At 46.0% G+C, this 16966-nt stretch overlaps 1 protein-coding gene across 3 annotated transcripts in view; it reads right to left on the bottom strand.

The window, feature by feature from the left end:
• Sfxn1 (sideroflexin 1) overlaps window positions 1–9245 on the bottom strand; it is a 36561-nt gene extending 27316 nt beyond the window's left edge. The window contains exon 1 of one of the 3 annotated variants that reach the window (XM_028772020.1): window positions 9199–9245. The gene's annotated coding sequence lies outside the window, so the exon portion shown is untranslated. Of the gene's footprint in view, window positions 1–7190; window positions 7451–9091; window positions 9111–9198 lie in introns of those variants that run through there. The other 2 variants (XM_028772023.1, XM_028772022.1) reach the window with 2 other exon arrangements.
• Between the last annotated feature and the right edge of the window lie 7721 nt (window positions 9246–16966).

The following is a 16966-nucleotide window of genomic DNA, read 5'->3' as shown; positions in this document are numbered from 1 at the left end:
TTAGAACTGAAGTGAGGCTGGGTAGACAGCTGAGCAGCGCAGGGGCTTCAAGTGGCTGGGAAGATAGAGGGACTCTCCCCAGCGCCCCCTGGTGGAAGAGTTCTGACCTCCAGCACACTAAGAGAATAAATAAACTTGTTTTAGGTACTTAAATGTGTGATTTGGTAGTGTGGCAAAGGGAGCAAACAGGGCTCCATTCCCTCACTGTGAGTCCATGTGACTTTCTACCGGCACAAACTGGATGCAGTAACCTGTACTTCCCACGTTCAGAAAAGGAAAGGCCACCAGATTCATGGGAACGTCGTATCAGCATCCTGACCGACACAGGTGATAACGAGCCAGATAAAATGTAACTGTTTACTATGATCAATTACCCAACCCCGTTTTAAAGTATGAATTTCCACAGGCAAGCAAGCTTTCGCTTTCTCCACTTTCATTTTCTTCAGAAACTGATTGGTTTATTTAAAACAAAACAAAAAACAAAACAAAACAAAAGACCGAAACAAACAAACAAAAAGAAAATTGAAAAACCTACCTCCCCTTGGGCCCTGCCCCCACCCTGACTCCCAAGTTCACTTGGGTCAGCCGTGGGCAGAACAGGGTTGTTCTTGTACTTGGTACTCAGGAGCAGTGTGTGTGTCAGGTGGAGGGAGGACGGAGGAAGCTAGGCTGAGATGACGCCTGGCCGGCTTCACTTTGGGTCAAGGGTGGGCTAAAGAAGGAGCTGCTGCATGGGACTGTGGACACACCACCTTCCTCCTGCCCACTTGGCCAGTTTGTTTCAGGTCATACTGCAGCACGGACAAAGCAGCAGCTGGGTGGTGGTGGCACAGGGTACTTGGGTTAGTGACCTAAGTGATATACAGAGATGGGTTGCACGCTAAGCACAGACTGGTCAGCCCGACTGGGAATACCATACACACATCTTTTGAGAAGTGAGGCTGTGGTGGGGGCTGGGTCAAGTAACAGCATGAACTTGGATTTATGAACATCTGGTTCACATGTAGAAAGCAGGTGCCCAATGGCTGTAGTTACAAACTTGTCCTGAAGGTTGAGACCGGGCAGAGTTCAAACTACTTTTTAGAGGAGTATTCTTGAGTCAGGAAACAAGAGATTTGTGATAACCAGTGGTGGACTTCTCCAACAGATGAGTCAGCTGGGAGAGGCTGCTGCCTGCCTGCAGAAAGGCCTTCTGTTCCTCAGCCTCATGCTGACACTGGGGGACGGTGTGGATGATCATATAGCCACCGATAGTTCATCTCTGCAGATGGAGGCAGAGGTCATGAAAAATGCTATACCTCAAAAGAACACATTGCATACAATAGCAAAGAATGTTCAAGAATATCTTGGCTTTGATACACTGGAGGCAAATGGAAGGTACCCCAGAGAGACAGGAGACAACGGTTGGAAGTATGTTCATGTCGCATCAACCTGAGGCTTCCTCAGTTCTCCAGACTGCTAGAATGCATCCATTCAGACAACTAGCAAAGATGCTGGAGCATCAGGGCCACACCCCACGACCGTGGCACTCAATAGAGCAGCCAGAGGGGGCATCCACAGCATCAGCAGCGGATGGTGAACGGTGCCAGGGTTCACAGAGGACACTGGCAGATTTCTCATGCTTCACAGTCTGAAGGGAACTAGTGCCTCAACCACGCTAGCCTGCCTGCAGCAGACACACCAGAAGAAAGACATGGGGCAGGAGGTCTCCCTATGCATTTCAAAAGCTGAACTGTAACACCTGGAGTTTTGGCCAGCTGGGGGTTAGTTCTGTTCCACTGGTGCCTGATTCCACTGGACAGTTGAGGTATCAATTCCTATTAAAGGATCTTTTTTTATGAGTGATTTTAATCCTTAGAGTTAGCACCTTGGCTTTTAAAAACACCTGCTTTTATAAGAAACAAACAAACAAACACAATGAGATGTAAAGCACTTTCTGTAGCTCAGTGAGAAGGAAAGTGATTTCGAGCTATTCGTCTGTGAATGATCGTTAGCTTTCCCTAGTCATTCACTCTCTGTCTCACAAACCATTTAGGATGTCAGTCACTAGGATCACTAACAATTCTAGCATTATGCTGCTTTTAGAACTGGAGTTACAGATGGTTGTGAGCTGCCATTGTGGGTGCTGGGAATTGAACCCAGGTGCTCTGCAGGAGCAGTAAGTTGTAGGAGGCTCAGAGGTCCTATGCTCACAGAGAATCACAGGGAAAGCCAGGGATGTTAAACACGCAGTTGTCTCTTCGAAAGAAGAGACTGGAGAACCTGTTTTCTGCCCAGAAGGCAGATAGTGGAGGCGGTTTATAGCCTGGAGACCTTTGCTCTATCTGAATGATTGAGACCAGACCAGATTCCAGACCCCGCCCCACCTTTACAATGGCACATGAAGTCAGTCTATAGAACTCATCTTTACGGAAGATGTCATCTGTGCTTTTCAAAGAATCCTGATGTAGTATTCCACGCTTTAAGCTTTGTTGCACACATGGGATTGAGGTGACTGTCACCAGGAAACCTTTTTCCAAATTGGCTGCACTTAAATATGCCTGAAACAAATTGCCTGTTGTCAGACTCACAAATTTTAGAACCAACCCTGGGTACTGAGCTGTGTTGAACCAGACTTCCTTCTCGGCTCACAGTGATCATTACCTTGCTGTTCCTAGTGTTGGCAAAGACCCCCGTAATATGCTCTCTTTCTTATCCATAGAGGCAACCATTTTTTAGTTTATCCATTTTGTGTGTGTATGTGTGTAAATGCGCATGTGTACAGGCATGCGTGGGTGCTGTGGCGCACAAGTCAGAGGATAACTTGCAATAGTTGGTTCTCCTGAAGGTGGAGATCTTGGAGATCTACCTCAGGCCATCAGGTGAAGCACCAGGTACCTGTTAAATCATTGCGCCAGACCTCGAAACAGCTTTCAAAGGGGACAGGAACACTCTGTTAGTGCTAACATTTGATCTCTTGGCCAAGGCTCAGGGAGCCTCATCAAAACACATTTCTCTGGTCTCGGTAGACATTCATTAACAAACACAGTTAACCAGTGCAGCCAGTGCATACTAAGGCAGTTTCACTGGCTTAGGCCTGTTTCCAATGTTCTTAACACGCAAAACATCAGGTTGAAAAGCAGACAGATTATAATGGAACATATCCCACACTAATCTCTTCAGATGCGCATGCAGAGACCTTTCACACAGCAAGCTGGCTACACACAGGCCTTATCCAAGCCTGTTGAAGGGGCGCTGTCACACCACTAACCCAGTAAACCCTGTCTGAGGCTGGGATGGCACTGACTGGTGTTTGAATCCACATACTGGTCAAAAACACTCTTTATTTCAATGGGCTCAAACTGCTTTAAAATTCAGCTAAATCACACGCAAACCAAAATAAGGAGCACAGGAAGACTGGATATCCACGTTATACTGTAAGGCCAATGGCTCCTGGAACTTAGAAGCCTATGTCTCACGTTTCTGTCAGACTATTCTCCCCAAAGAAATTATAATTTACCAAGAAAACAATTCTTACTTGAAAACAAGAAAATATCAAAGAACAACACTCCTCATCCGACCTGACTATAATGTTTCTTTAGATGTTACGGGGACTCCCCCCTCCCCCACTCTCCCAGCATCTGGGATCCCTGAGGACTAGTAGACAATTCAGAAACCACATCAAGCAAACTGGCTACTGGAAGAATTAGTGAGCACTTGGGCACTTGCCTGGCTCTAAAATCAGACCCTTAGAAATGCCAAGTAAGCTCTCTATCTGCAGCCCCTGGCAGGAAGGACCACATCTGGAAGTCTCCCTTGCCTTCCAACTCACTAGCTTGCTACCAGTAAAGTTCATTTGTTTCTGTCACTCTGTCCCCTGTTCTTAGCCTCACTAGGTAACAGGGGAACCAGACTACTCATGTTTACAACACTACATGTCTCAATCTTCATGAGCAACTCGGTGAGAATGCCACTGCCTTCCCTGTCAGGAAGAATCCTCCCTGCACCATAGAGCTGGGTAAGGGAAAGGACCAGCCCTTGATACCTTGGCCCTGGGGTCCTTCCTTCACATGTCCTCTGTGACTCCAGGTTAAGTTATAATCGGACACTGTCAACCAGTGCTCTAGTCACTTGAATTGACTTGAGATGCTATACCCACCTCTGCCAGCTGTTCTGTGGCTTGAGTCCTAGACGAAGAGGTGTGGGGTATTCATGAGGGCTACTGCTAGGCTAAAGGCAGAAACGTATGCTTGTGGGCAGAGCAAACCTGAGCTCAAACCTCAGTTCTGCCAACCACTTGGAAAACTGGTGCATGCTATTCAACATCTTAAAAACATTGATAAACATGGATTTCTGGCTACCGATAAGTACTAATATTTTCTAATCACTTAATCTAAAAGCTGTCCTCACAGCATCTATGATGGTTTGTATATGTGTGGCCCAGGGAGTGGCACTATTAGGAGATGTGGCCTTGTAGGAGTAGGTGTGTCACTGTGTGTATGGCTTTTAAGACCCTCATCCTAGCTGCGTGGAAGGCAGTATTCTGCTAGCAGCCTTCAGATGAAGATGTAGAACTCTCAGCTCCTCCTGCACCATGCTTATACCTGGACGATGCCATGTTCTTGCCTTGATGATAATGGACTGAAAACTCTGAACCTGTAAGCCAGCCCCAATTAAATGTTGTCTTTAAAAGAGTTGCCTTGGTCATGGTGTCTGCTCACAGTAGTAAAACCCTAGCTAAGACAGCGTTCCCGTCTAAACTATAGAGCCATCACTACCCTCATGCAGCAGAGGAAGGCAGTTCATTCAGACGTGAACCTAAGTCACTTACTGCCAAAATCTCTGCCCCCTTGAGAAATGCCTGTAACTAGGGGACAGCATCGATGTGGAGAGTCTGACAGAACAGAACTGAGGATAAAACTAGTTTGTCAGAGGTGCACTGGGAATATCTTAAGATCAGGCAAGCTGGGAAACACAGGTGGAGAAAAATTAAAATAAAAACCAAGCGATCCAAACTTATGGAAGACCTTTGAGGCCTGAGCTAGAGCAATCTAAATATTTCAATGATGCCCCAGCTCTGTACCTCCTGTTATTGGCCTGGTTTTCCAGGCTGGCTCCCACCTAGAGAGGATCCCGGCTTGTGACCTACCCTGGGAATCGCGTCAACTCTGACAAACAGAATGGGAAGTGAGCCAAACAAACATGACTTGGATGGAAGGATGGATTCTACAACCCCACAAAAGAGTTACTTTTCATCCTAAATCCCATTTTCCTGATGAGGAAACCGGACCCTGGAGCTATTTCACAGAGCTGGTGGGGTCATCACATGGAAGGCGGTACTGACCTCATAAATGGGAAGCGGTAAAGGGAGGGTCGCTGAGCAAGCCATGTTGGAGAGAGGAAGCTGCTGTCCTCATTGGCAGTGGCTGACAGAGAAGGGGGGGGGGGCGCTGCACTCATTTTCCAGAGATCCTCAGAGGTGTCTAAGCTAAAGCTTTCTTCAAAATAAATCGAATTTCAAACCTTTAGACACATGCCAGAATATGTACAATTATTGGTTTTAAAAAAAGGAATTCTCTGAAATTTCAAAGAAAATGAACACATAATGAGCTTCCTCATCGATTGGTGACAAACCTTTAGCTCTGGCTAAAGATTAACAATGGTAATTATATTATTAAACTGGGAAGCAGGTTGTTGGTTAAAATGACTGTACTTTGGAGAAGCTAAGCAAAGGTCTAGGGCTGGGACACAGCTCAGTGCCTGAGCACCTGCCCTGGCTCCTTTCCCTGTACTGAAAGGGAAGTGGGGCTTACTGTTTGGCTCCTGAGTTATCTTTCCCCATTCAAGGTGACAGCCTGGGTGGTTCTATACTTCCATAGTTTTGGATGTAAGAGGTGATATGTCTGCAATGGATGGTCACACTAAATCAGTGCCAATTGTTTACTAATTTGTTGAAACGGTTGATATTTTGAAAAGTTGTGGCATGGTCTGGCTAGCTACCTGGACTGCCGCCATGTTTCCACACTAGAAGCTGCCAGAGGTCCAGGAACACCAGCTCTAGACCACGAGACAGCGTGGCGGCTGCCTCTGCCAATCAGCTTCCTGGAGTCCATGCCCCCAAAGCATGGCCCCTGGGTTATCCTCATGATCCTTGGCTAAGCCCCAGACAATATCTGCCATGCTCGTGGTACCCGGTAGAATGAAGACTCTTAATATTAAAGATTATTCAATGGATTTATATATCAGCAAATACTCAATACACAAGATGTCCACACAAGTAGAATTGGGTAATGACCCAATATCTAACCTTTTGACATGAATAATTAGTCAAAACTGCTAGAGACCCACACGTCCGCCTCCATTTTTCTTCTCCCTCCTTCTCCTTTTTCCTTGTTCTCCTCTCCCCTTCCGCTTTCCTTCTCCCAACTCCACCTCCTCTTCTACTGCCCAATCACCAAGCTCCACTGCAAATACAATGTGGCAGGAAAATTCCTGCAACAATTTTTGTTTGGTCTTTTTAGTTAGTCACCTGCCCCACAGTGGTCTCTCCTTATGATCAGTCATTCAGGAGATTAAACCATAGATAAAAAAAAAATTAGAGTCTGTGACTTGAAAGCAAGGAGTTTGTAGAACAAACCCATTGTAACAGGACATGCTTTTTAACATGCATGCACGCACGCACGCACGCACGCACATTTAGCAGTCACCCAAAACAGGGTGAAATCATATAGAAATTTTATTGATTTTCCTTGGAGATGGTAGCATTAACCTACAAAAATGATATCACTACCCAACCATGAGCAGAATATTTTGGACATATTCAGCCAAATGATTGGCCACTCAAAAGAATCAACTTGGGGTTGGGAATTTAGCTCAGTGGTAGAATGCTTGTTTAGCAAGTACAAGGTCCTGAATTTAGTCCTCAGCTCCAGGGGGGAAAATGAGCTCATAGATTTTATATATAACAAAGTCTATAAAATCATGTTACAAATTAATAGTGTTAACTAAAGAATAAATTTGAACTTTGTACAGATGAAGGACCTGCGTGTTCTCTCTCATCAAGTGATATGTAAAGTTTATACAATGATAGAGTCCCAACAATGAGTTTTTACTTTCAAATGAATAACTAGAAAAGAAAAAAAAAAGGAACAAAACAGGCTATTACAGTCTATTCTAGATTCCTTACCTTGACGTCCAAACCATATATTTACCTTTCCCACAACTTCACACAGCCAAAGGCACCTTGTTTGCACAGCTAAAGCTGCCATTTCTGCAGGGATACTTTGTTTCATTTTTAGGCAGCAGGAGTCACAAGGTGAGGGTCTGGGAGATGGATAAGTGGTTAACTTGTTACTCTTTCAAAGGACCAGAATTTGGTTCCTAGATTCCACATCTGGCAGTTTGCCACTGTGGGCACTCGGATTCCAGGGGGAGCTGATGCCCTCTTCTGGCCTCTAAGGGCATCCAGAGACATATACTACACACAGACACAGACACAGACACAGACACAGACACAGACACAGACACAGACACACACACACACAGAGAGAGAGAGAGAGAGAGAGAGAGAGAGAGAGAGAGAGAGAGAGAGAGAGAGAGAGAGAGAGAGAGGGAGAGAGACAGAGAGAGAGACAGAGAGAGAGAGAGACAGAGAGAGAGAGAGACAGAGAGAGAGAGAGACAGACAGAGACAGACAGGCAAGTGGCTCCTTTTAGCCTGGCTCTATTTACAGCTTTCTTGGCAGGAAGTTAGGAGGGGAAAGGGGATGTTTCTTCTCAGCCAGAAGCTTTTGCTACATGCCCGGGGTGGGGGTGGGGGAGTGTTTCACCAAACTTTTACAGAAAACTAAGCGCACTCTCTCTGTTTTGCAGACCTTTGGCTGCACCCTTCACATAACCCTTGAGTACACAGATGGAGCAACTCCTTATCAGAGCTGGGTGGGAACTAGCAAACTCTTCCCAAACACTGTCATTCCTGTGACTGTGACAGCCTCGGTCCTGAGGGGAAGAAGAGCCATCTGAGGTACTGGGACTTCCTGCTGCACTTCTATTTATCCTCCAAACAGCTCTCCTTCACACAACGAGCCTGTGTCCAACATTCTAAGAGCCATAAAGTCCCCTTCTTTACCTCAGTGCTTGCCTCCCTACTCCCACCTCTGCCTGGAACACAGACTGAGAAAAATCTAGGCAGTGGTTTTCAACCTCCCTAATGCTGCAACCTGTAAGACAGCATCTCCTGGTTTAGTGATCTCCCAACTATAAAATCATTTCGTTGTCATTTCATAACCACAATTTTGCTGCTGTTATGAATCGTAATGTAAATATCTGGTATACGGCAACAGTTGAGACCTGCTGACTAGAGGCACCCAAAGTAGGTGCAGCAGAGGAGGGATCGGGTGTGTGAAAAGACTATAGAGAAGGGTCCTGGGTAAGTGCTCAAACTCTGAAGTCCAGCAGAACTACACTTTTCCACGAGGTCTCTCAATAAATCGTCAGTAAGGGCACACAGGTGAAAACAATATATATACTCGGATTGCCCGGCTTTCCCTCTGGCCAGCTGTGACACCCAAGTCATTCAACTTCTGAGCCTCCGTTTTAAAATCTGGATTATGGAGACATTATTAAGGATTTGGCAGCACTGGATGAACACAAACGTCAGAGATCTAACCCCGGAGACACAGACCTTAGTATGGTCATTGTCATTCTGGGGCGGTTGGACCTGAGATGATCAGTAGTAACATGATGTGGGAGCTGAGGGTGCTGGTCCCATGGCTCTACTTGGGACACTTCGGTCCCTTGAAGAAATTAAAAGCTGGAGGTCGGCCACCGGGTGGTCTCTCCTCGCGACCTCCGGGTCCCAACTACTAAGAGCCACCTGGTCACCTGGCAATTGCGCGCGCCCATCCTCGTGGAGACAGTACCCTGGCAGCCATCTTGGCAGCCCGCACCCAGCAAGTTTCGTCACGCGGTGGCCAGGGACGCGTGGCACGGTACGTGATGCGTCCCTTCACATCAGTTCCACGAGATCAGTTCCACGCTGGGGCCTCCCTAGCCGCAGGCTAGAGCTGGGGACCCACGAGGTCCCAGAGCGTAGGTACCCGCCCCAGGCATACCCCAGCTGTCACAGCGGACCCTCCTGGGTCCCCTGCAGCTCCCGAGACCGCACCAGCCCGCGCGCCCCCGGCTCCCCGCGCGCGCTCCGTAGCCCCCCGCCACTCACCGCCTCCCCGGCCGCCACCCGCGCCGCTCGGTCCCGCTCGGCGCCGCCTCCCGCCGCCGGAAGCGCCACTGTCCCGCGCGCCGCCCCCAGGAGCACGGCCCCGACGCGCGCTCACAACGCGCGGCCCCGCCCAGAGGTTCCTGCCTCTGCCTCGGTGTCACTCATGGCTTTGGCTGCCGAGCTGAGAACGCCTCAGTTCATTCTAGCCGTGGCCAGGTCAATGCCACTGTTTTTATAAGAAAAAATTAGACGATACAAGTTCCACCTTCAAAAGAGTCACTGACTGCTGGACAGAGATGGGGTCATAGGGGAGATGCAGACCAGAGGAGCATGAGCTTAGCCAGGTTGGGCCTAGTTAGACCAAGTTAGACTATGTGGAGAGATGCGTAGAACCTCGGACGCATTTTGAAGGCCAACACAATACAACAAATAACGAATTGCATTCTGTGCACAGGTAGAAAAATTTCACTTTTTAAAGACACAAATTCTCCCGCGAATAACCTCTACAAGCAATGAGATTCTGAATTGAATTTGGACTCTGTTGCGTGCGTGCGTGCGTGTGTGTGTCGTGTGCATGTCCCTGTCTGTCTGGATCCCAACAAGGTGACTGTAAAATACATATGAAAAAACAAAGAGCCTGAAACAGCCAAAACACTTTGAAGGAGTGGACTGTCCTACAGTTACAAAATTTGGCACAGAGTAATGGTAAAGAAGGAAGAGTGTGTCTGTACTAGGGTCCAGGAGGAGCTCCACTCAGCCAGACTAGGCAGAGAGAGAAAGAGGGGGGGGGGCAGGGATCAGGCCCCTGTTAGGGGCTTCTACTGTGAGAGGCTGGTCCAAGAAAGCCCTAATAAAATTGTAAGAAAAAAAAAAAGCAGTGTTCCTTCTGAGCATGGAGGGAATGACGTGCCCAAGCCCGCACTGATCAAATTAGCTGACAGTAGGTAGAAAAGAGCTGTTGCCTTGGAGCCTCCTGAATGCCATGTGACCCACTGCTTCAAGCTCCTGCTGCCTTGACTTCCCCTGGATGATCGACTGTGCTTTCAAACTGTGACTTAAACCCCTCCCTCCCTTGGGTTGCTTTTGTCAGGATGTTTTTTTTATCACAGCAACAGAAAAAGAAACCAAGACAGTCCCCACATGAAAAACTGGTCTAAGCCAAGAAGATAGTTTGTCTGTTACTGCTTTGTCACATTGTACTATGCTCATTAAACATGGCCCTTTCTACTTAGTACTGGCTTGTGTAAATTTTTTTTTTACTGACCACCAATCTCCCACTATACACGTGGTTCCTGAATATACCTGTATCATAAGGCAGTGGGATACAGGCTAGGTGTTCACTCAACACATTGCCCTAGACAACATAAAACTAACTCAATTGCAAGTGAATTCATAAAACAAACATGGAGAACAGAACTTTGAGCAATATTTCCCAACTATTTTGAATGGTATTCATTATACTCAGAACTTCCATGTGTCCTTAGTCTGATTCTAAAACAGACTGAAAAAGGATTGAGAGAGAAAATAAAGACCCAACATCCTGGCTAGTTTTCTATCCATTTGACACATGTTATAGTCAACAGAGAGGAGAAGCCTTAATTGAGAAAAATGCCTCTATAAGATCAGGCTGTAAGCAAGCAGGTGGCACTAATTAATTTCTTAATTAGTTATTGATTGGGGAGGACTGCCCATTGTGGATCATGACACTCCTGGACATCTGGCCCTAGGTTCTTTAAGAAAGCAGGTTGAGCAAGCCATGAGGACCAACCCAGTAAGCAGCACCCCTCCATGGCCTCTGCATCAGCTCCTGCCTCCAGGTTTCTGCCCTGTTTGAGTTCCTGTCCTGACTTCCTTTGGTGATGAACAGTGAATGATGAGGAAGTGTAAGCCAAATAAACCTGTTTCTTCCCAACTTGCTTTGGCCATGGTGTTTCATCACTGCAATAGTAACCCGAACTAAGATAATCAACAAAACACAAAAGGACTCTACAAAGAGCTAGTGGGGGAAACACCATACACTGTAAACAAGTATTTAAAATAAATGATATCAATCCACTGTGAACTTCGCAACAGAAGAATATCTAACTTAACATCTTTGCAACAGTATTTATAACTAAGTACTATGCAAGCCACCAGGTTGGCAGCAGAACAGAAGGCATAGTCGATACAACTTATCCATTTTCTGTTGCTACAGTAACCACATATTGTAACTTTAAAACTCCAGGCTGTACAACTGTACCAGTGTGATCTATCTCTGAGTCTATGTGCTGGCTATGTGAGTCTATTTCTTTGAGCTGCTCTCTGCTAGCTTCCTCTTTCATCCCTAGATGACCGACCAGTAGCTCTACTCATCTCTGCATCTGAGGGAGGCCTTAGGTACAACAGTTGGCTGACTTAGCTCTGCTCTGGTTTCTTTTATCTCATGGGCTGTGCTGGGCATGTTTGCATAGCAGGGAAACAGGTGGGAAGAAGAGGCCAAGACTTAGAACAGGCATGCTTGCTCTTCTGCTGCAGTCTGTGGGTCCAAGCGAGTGGCAAAACTATTATCCATTCAGTAGGAAAAGATCACACCCCTATAGTGAGGAGCTCCCAAGGAACATTGTACAGGTAAGGCTTGGGTGTCCCCCAAATTCTGTCATATGTGCCGTTGGTTGCTCTTTCTCCTGGGAATAGACCCTCTCCCCCCTTCCGTTTGATCTGATGATCTGATGATTCCGTATTCTCTTAGAGCTGTCTCAATTACAAGTACATGGCCCACACTGGGGCAAACAGACTCCTGGTTTGAATTTGTAAACACTGGAGAAGAGACATTAATCCTCTCTGGTTCCTTTTCCACACACAAACACAGATTGAGGGTGCTAAGCTAAGAGGATTCCAGTCAAAGGAGCCAAGTGACCCCTCTTTGCCAGTTTGCAGAAGTGAACTAACAGAAAGAGAGAGAGTTTGGAGGACATGTTAAACCTTGAGCCTAGCTAATCCTGAAGGCAACCCTGGGCCTCTAGTTACAGGGACCAGAAATCTGTCCTTTCCCATCTTAGTTTGGGTTTTACTGCTATGAAGAGATACCATGACCAAGGTAACTCTTACCAAGGCAAACTTTTAATTGGGGCTCCTGGCGGGAAGCATGGCAACGTGCAGGCAGACATGGTGCTGGAGATGCTGAGAGTTGTACATTTTGATCTGCAGGCAGTCAGGAGATGACTGTCTTCCAAGCAGTTAAGAGGAGGGTCTTAAAGCTACCTCCACAACGACATATATTCTCCAACAAAGCCACACCTCCTAATAGTGCTACTCTCTGGGCCATGTGTATTCAAACCACCACAACCCCTCACTCGATGCAGATCTTCTGAGCTGGATTTCTAGACCTGGTTGACTGGGAACTTCTGGCAAAATCCAAGGTGAATAGAACTACTGAAAAAAAGTAGAAGGCATAGGTGAACAAAGGAGGAAGAAATGAAAGGAGGCATGAAAAGAGAAAGTGAGAGTCTTCAGGTGTTTGCACCATTGCTTTAAATAGAAGAGGTTTGTCATTATTTATTTGTTTTGTCCCCACCCCCACCCCAGGGCAGTAGCTTTCCCGGGACAGAGGGGCCTTTGTTTGGAACTGAAACAGAAAGAAACAGAGGCTTGGAAAGTTTTGCTCTCTAACCCTGCGGAGAGCGGTGGGGACTTTGCATTTGAATGTGGACTTTGATCCACTCAGGGAACAGTGTGAACAAAGCCTCGCTGTGGTCAGCAAGAGTCAGGCCACATTTCTGAGCATCATCAAAGTTTGGTGTTCTGAGCAAAGATGTTGCTGATGCAGAGCGCTGATTCTGCATTTGCTTTGTTCATTGGTTGGATGTTTTTCCTCAAGTGATGGGGAAGCCTAAAGGTTCTGGGTCCAGCAATTCAGTGGAGCCTTAAAGATGGGAGAAGACTGGCAATAACTGGATGCCCGCCACGAGCTGGACACGTGCTGTAATGTGCAATTTTCTCTAGCTGTAACATGGCTGTTTGCCACGGTAAAAAAAAGATTGAAGAACTGGTCTCTGTGTAGAAGTAGCTTTACACCGCTTCTGGGCTTTTCTCCACAGAAGATATATGTGTATTTTGTCATTGTTAAGATAGGCTATTTTTTTTTTCTCTAGGAATGATAAAGTTGTCACTCATGTTAATCCAGTTCTAATGGATTATGCATTTTGTTATAAATGATACCATGAGGTTAGATGTTTTAAGATGTAGGTTGGTATGCACATATATGCAATAAAATTATTAATATGGGATCAGTATTTTTCATAAAAAGATCAAATGAAAATTGTTAAATTTAGACTTTCTATGTCCACTGGCTATCAGACTTAATATTACTATAATATAATCTATATAATGAAGTCTCTGACAGGCAACATGATTAAAAACTCATTAAAAATGTTACTTGTTTTTTTTTTATGGTTTTGAGATCTTGTTTTAAAGAAATATATGATGTTTGTGTCTAGAAATGACCCATAGTTTGTCAGAAGTATATATATGCCATTTGACTTTCTTAGAAGGTTAGTTTGTAGTAAATTTTATAAAGGTCTGTCCCACTGTGTTAAAGGTCCTTAGCAGCACAGGGTAGCTCTCATATTAATAAACATGTATAAAGCACAAAGTTAATCAATATCATGGGTTGGAGGTCAAAGGCTCAGAGACTGGGCAGGGTCATGATACCAAGAGACACAGAGGAGCTGTTGCTTAGCCAAGTAAGGATGACACACCCAGCATGTCCACCAGCCAAGGGCTGAGTCTGCCTAACTTAGAACATTGTCACAGTGGGAGTAAGGGATCCATGGGGCCACCTGTTCTGATTTGTTCCAACAGAAGCCATAAGGCAGGATTTTTAATGCAAAATTTTCTAATGTTTTGAATGGTGGCCATTAAGTTATTATTAAACAAAAAGTGAGACAGCCCAAAGTTGTCATATGCTAGGCCTGTGACCCCTGGCACTAATTTGTTCCTTGCTGTAAGTGTGAGCTTTTCTACCCACGTATAAGTTCCCTGAAATAACGACTTTGGGACTCAAATATATTTACAAATACCTTGTCCATAAGCTTTGGTTCATTCTCCAACTAGCTCATAACCCAATGTCCCATTTATTCTGATCTACATTGCTGGTCACCTCAGCTCAGCATTCATTCATCTGTCCTCTTTCATGTCCCACATTTGGCTCTATCCCAGAATCCTCTCTGTCTACTGGAAGTCCTACAGTCTATTCCTCTGTTTCCTATAGGTCACTGTATTTTTTATTGATGGGTGATGCAGCCATACAGTACACAGAGATTCTCTCTACACCTTGCACATAGAGCTTCACTGTATAAGATATGTATCCTGATAACTCATACGTTGAAAGAATAAGAACAAAAATTGTGAGAATATGCCCGCTGGTAGCTAAAAGGCAGATTGCTCTACACCCCAAGCTCTAGACTCTCAGTTCCCTGTATCTCATGTCAATCATGATGTTCTCAGATGTGTATCTTAGGGGAGGCTAAGTTCAGGGTGTTGGGAGACTGGGGTGAGTTACATAGTATCCAAATCAAGATATTCAGACTGAAGGAAGAAGCAGCTCATCTCAGCAACAGACAGGCCCAGAGGAAGGCATTGGTCCACTTGGGGTGTATACTGGGGAGGCTTTAGGGAGAGGAGACAGAGTTACTGAAGTCCAAAGGATGAATTGGGAGAAGAGGTGTGGGAAGGGACCAGTGTGTGTGACTGCCTGAAACCCCTCTAGGTGGCTGAGGGTGGGAAGCTGCAGCTGCTGGGGATGCTGGGCATGAGGTAGACCTGGGTGGTTGGGAGGGCCAGATGTAGTTCTGCCATGAAGTATAGCTAGAGGACATGTAGGGATTCTGCCTTCAAGAGGGGCTGAGGTAAAGGATACTGGGGCATCCACATGGGCTCCGTTACCAGTGAAGGTAGGGAGAGGTTGGAGCCATAGCTAGGACCAGAAGGAGTGCTTGAAACCGAGAGAAGGAGCAAAATGTAGATGTGGCCAGCAAGGCCATTCTCCAGGAGAATCGTGGACAGTGGGACTCCATTGTTAGTCTGGCAGGTCCACGCTAGCTCCACACTGAAACCAACTAGGAAATTTTGAAAGACTCCTCTTTCTTCTCCAAATGGAGACTACAGAACCTGGATTCTGTGTGCTCTGAAATGAAAGGGCAGACATGGATGACAGGCAAGGACTCATCCCCCTAAAGTTGTGGGTTTCTGTACCATCCGAGAGGTGACTGCCATGGTGACCTGCCATTTTCCAGCTGGTGGTACTGGAGATGGGGCAGGAAGCCCCTTGTTTGCCAAGTACACAATAATCTGACACACATTCAAGTGGAAGTCTAGCAGGTCTCCTGAGCAAAGCTCCCAAAGTGGCTCGTTAATTAAAAATGAAGCAATTCTTGCAGTAGTGAGGTTTGAGTCCAGTATGAGCTCATCATCTAGCATGCAAGAGGCAGAGACAGGGGGATAACTACAAGCTAAAAGCTAGCTGGTTCACACTGCAAGTTCCAGGTCAATCACGACTACACAGTGAGACCCTCTCTCTGAAAGCAAAAGTGACAACAAACAAAACAAAACAAAACAAAACAAAACAAAACAAAACAACCTGTGTCTTTTAAATAGGTCAGAGGCCAAGTTGATGGTGTCTCTGCCAAGAAACTGAAACTGATCCATTATGGGCTCTGAAGGAGTTGATCTCCTAGTCAGATTAGTCGCTAAAAAATGTTATATATATATGTGTGTGTAGTGTGTGTTTGTGTGTGTGTATGTGTGGTATATGTGTTTGTGTGTGTATGTGCGCATGCATGTTTATGTTGTGTGCATGTGTGCATGTATGTTTGTGTGTGTATGTGTCTATCTGTGTGTGTATGTGCAAGTATGTATGTGTCCACATTAGCATGTGCATATGCCACAGGGTACATGTGAAGCAGGTTAGAGGATAACTTGGGAGAGTGGATTTGGTGGGAATTAAGTTGTCCAGCTTGGCAGCAAGCTGAGCCATTTTTTCTCCCCAATCAGATGAATCTTAATGTAACTGGGTAGAATGAAGCTAGACTGTGCTTCAGATTCCTTCACCTGTGGCTAAGCACTCGATGCCCTGCTTTCTTAACTCCTTGGAGAACGCCCTACTTTACTTGCTGTTTAGATCCTTCTGTTACCAATCATAATGGGTGGTAGAGTGTCACACCTTGGTGAATCTGAAACCAAAGTCAGTACCGCCATGACATGAAAGGGCAGAGAGCAATTCATTACCTGCAGCAGGCACAGGAGCAGGAAGTCATTTTCAAAGCAATGTTCTCTCAGAAAAAACAGGGAGTACACAGACTTTACTCAGGGACTGTACTTGCTCATAGAGAAGAAGCCCCCGAAGCGTCTCCTTATCCAGGGACCTTTCTGAGTCTTTCTGCTCAGCTTCCTGCTTCTCATTTTCCCAGTACAGTCCTAACAATGACCCCACCAAGCAGGATTCAAAAGGGTGGAGAATAGAGGCCCAAGGAGGGGACAGGTTTGCTCTGTTAGTCCCCTTCAGCAGCAGGGCTAAGACTCTCTGGCTCAGGGTTTTCTCTGCCAGCCTGTGACTTGCTGGTAGCCGGAATTGCAGGAGATGTTTCTTAAGTGGCCAAGGCAAGCCTGAGGGGTCAACTCCTTCCTTTTGTCTGTTACACTGGGAAGTCTCTGAAGGAACTGGGTTTGCGTTGGCCTCACAGGTTAGGAAGAGAAAGAAAGTAACAACTTTTAAAAGACATCAAAGTATTCC

The sequence above is a fragment of the Grammomys surdaster genome, unplaced genomic scaffold (assembly GCF_004785775.1).
Source record: "Grammomys surdaster isolate TR1022 unplaced genomic scaffold, NIH_TR_1.0 211, whole genome shotgun sequence".
Lineage (NCBI taxonomy): Eukaryota > Metazoa > Chordata > Mammalia > Rodentia > Muridae > Grammomys > Grammomys surdaster.
This window is presented reverse-complemented; position numbering and strand designations above follow the sequence as displayed.